Source organism: Podarcis tiliguerta (genome assembly GCF_965153285.1).
Source record: "Podarcis tiliguerta genome assembly, chromosome: 14".
NCBI lineage: Eukaryota > Metazoa > Chordata > Lepidosauria > Squamata > Lacertidae > Podarcis > Podarcis tiliguerta.
This window is the reverse complement of record NC_139547.1, coordinates 8,892,267-8,895,217: the sequence shown is the minus strand read 5'-3', so window position 1 is coordinate 8,895,217 and position 2,951 is coordinate 8,892,267. Positions and strand designations below refer to the sequence as shown.

Genomic DNA, 2,951 nt, shown 5'->3' with positions numbered 1-2,951 from the left:
GGGTGGGTGACAACCAGACTGAATATGTTTTCTGTAGTTCTTCTCCAAGTGGTGCTGTCCCTCCCAAGAGATATCTGCCGGGAACCTTCATTATAATACTTTAGGCACTGGCAACACCTGCCCTCACGACTGCCAGCCTTTAATGGAACTCCTGTGTTTGTTTGCTGGCTCTTTGGGCAACTAGGGATGTGAGGAGGCGTTTATTTCCTTTCCAGGCTGTGTTCACTGCATGCAGCACTGTTTCCGTTCTGTTGCATTTCGGCTTCCAACCAAAAAAATGCCATTACAGTGGTACCTCGGGTTACAGACGCTTCAGGTTACAGACACTTCAGGTTACAGACTCCGCTAACCCAGAAATAGTACCTCGGGTTAAGAACTTTGCTTCAGGATGAGAACAGAAATCGCGTGCTGGCGGCGTGGCGGCAACGGCAGCGGGAGGCCCCATTAGCTAAAGTGGTACCTCAGGTTAAGAACCATTTCAGGTTAAGAACAGACCACCAGAATGAATTAAGTTCTTAACCCGAGGTACCACTGTAGTCTCATGGTCCCATGTGGCAGAATTTTGCACCATTAATTGCACCGTTATTACATTATTTCACGACGCATTGTTAAACGCCACCCCAGTCAGTGCGTAAGACTTTGAGGGCTCCAGGCACTCACCCAGGATTTGTGTTTCCTTTGGAAGATTAGGCACAATGGCGACTGTGGTGTCTTCATGATATTTGGTTTATTTACACATGTATACAAGCTGAGCCTGCTTGTGGAGCATCATACAGCAGCAGTACCCAAAAACACACCAGCTTATAGCAGCAGCAACGATAAGCCCAGCACCATTTTTTCTCTGCAGAGCACAATGCAACTTTCTGGTTACATCACTCCAACCCTAACCCCACAGCTTCTCCCCCTAGCCAAAATCCTTGTCTCATAACCCAGGGGAAGTTCCCTCCTTTGATGTGCTAAAGCTCATTACCTCACAGGAGATTAGCTTTTCATACCTATTCACACTTAGCCCTTTCAATGCTTTGAACGTTAAATGGTCTATCCCCACAGGCGGTTCCTTCAGGAGGAAATTAGTCTTTCGAGTTAACACTTTTTTATATTGGGAAAAAATATTTGCTTTTTTATACTGGAAACTTTTCATTTACCAGGAAGGATGGTGCCATCATACTTCTGCTGGAACCAACGCATGGCTTCCTCCTTGCTCATTCGGTGCTGGACCCCAATGCCACCAGTTTGGTGCTTCTTGTCAGCAAGGCTGAAGCCTGGCCTGCCCAGAACCAACACTAGGATCGTATTTCATCCCTAGATCAATGTGCTCCTGGATTCCGAAGCCAAAAATTGCCAGTGTCAGAAGAGTTATTCCTCCTCAGCTCGTATTCTCGCACCTTCAGCCCTTTCTCTAAGATCTCCTCAGCTTTGGCCCCCAGCATATAGTGCAGTGAATGGCTATCTTCTCATTTCTCCTGATCCCAAAGGACCTGGCTGTGTATCCAGCTTTTGAGAAAACAGGAGTCTGGCCCATGAGCTGCTCCAGCACTTTGGCTGAGCCTGTCTCCACTTTCCCCAACACAGACGTTCGTGCAAAGTTGATGGATGTGCATTTTCCGCATGGGTTTCTCCTTCTCCCCCTGGTCCCATTGCGCCATCTTGGAGGTGTGCAAGAGATCGTGACAGCCCCAGAACTGAGTTAAAACTTGTTGATTGGCTAGGATTACTGTCCTAATACAGTGGTACCTCTGGTTACGAACTTAATTCGTACCGGAGGTCTGTTCTTAATCTGAAACCGTTCTTAACCTGAGGTATCACTTTAGCTAATGGGGCCTCCCACTGCTGCTGGCGTGCAATTTCTGTTCTCATCCTGAGGTAAAGTTCTTAACCCAAGGTAGTACTTCCGGGTTAGCGGAGTCTGTAACCCGAAGTGGTTGTAACCCAAGGTGGTTGTAACCCAAGGTGGTTGTAACCTGAGGTACCACTGTACACAACTTCAGAAATCTGCCTAATTTAATTTGTGTTTATGCATGCTAATTACTGATTCTTATCAGTGGGTCAAGAACACTTCTACCCCTACTACCCCTAGTACACACTTGGGTGTGCCTACTTTTCAGATTCGACTCTAATTAAATCCTAACATTTATGAAACCCAAGCGTTAAGTAAGGGTCATTGCAAGTGCTGTTCTTTTCGATGGTAAAGAAACACAATGACAATGGGGAAATTGTAAAAATGTACAATTTTTCTGGCAAAGGGTGTTTAAGGAGATAACAGAAGTCCCTGGGTTAAAGCTAACCGAAAGTGGTATTATTATCAATTTATGATGGGGTGGAAGGTTCACAGGCTATGAATGACTTGCTCACAAATTTATTAACACTAGAAAAATGCTGCTGTTAGAAGTAGTACGACTCATGCAACACGTTGGCAACTAATATACACACAATAATTACCAAAATAATTATACATTCATTATCAATCTTCTGAGAAAAATACAAAACCTTGTGCAAAGCCACAGAGGCGTCTGAACTACCCAACCAAAGATGAGCTTATAACGTCTGGTTTCAATGGATTTTTCAAATGCTTAACTCAGTATTTTGTTTTCTTTACCTTTTCAGGTAAGTTCATGAAGTCACCAACAAAGGGTAAGTTCGGTGTTGTTCACAATTCTGAGAGATGCTAGTAGAATCATAGAATCATAGAATCATAGAATCATAGAGTTGGAAGAGACCACAGGGGTCATCGAGTCCAACCCCCTGCCAAGCAAGAAACATCATCAGAGCACTCCTGACATATGGTTGTCAAGCCTCTGCTTAAAGACCTCCAAAGAAGGAGACTCCACCACACTCCTTGGCAGCAAATTCCACTGTCGAACAGCTCTTACTGTCAGGACATTCTTCCTAATGTTTAGGTGGAATCTTCTTTCTTGTAGTTTGGATCCATTGCTCCGTGTCTGCTTCTCTGG

At 44.8% G+C, this 2,951-nt stretch overlaps 1 pseudogene across 1 annotated transcript; it reads right to left on the bottom strand.

The window, feature by feature from the left end:
- Positions 1-1,071: 1,071 nt before the first annotated feature.
- On the bottom strand, positions 1,072-2,656 carry LOC310664269 (large ribosomal subunit protein uL5-like; annotated as a pseudogene). Its single transcript has one exon. The product of its transcript is annotated as a large ribosomal subunit protein uL5-like (transcript).
- Positions 2,657-2,951: the final 295 nt, after the last annotated feature.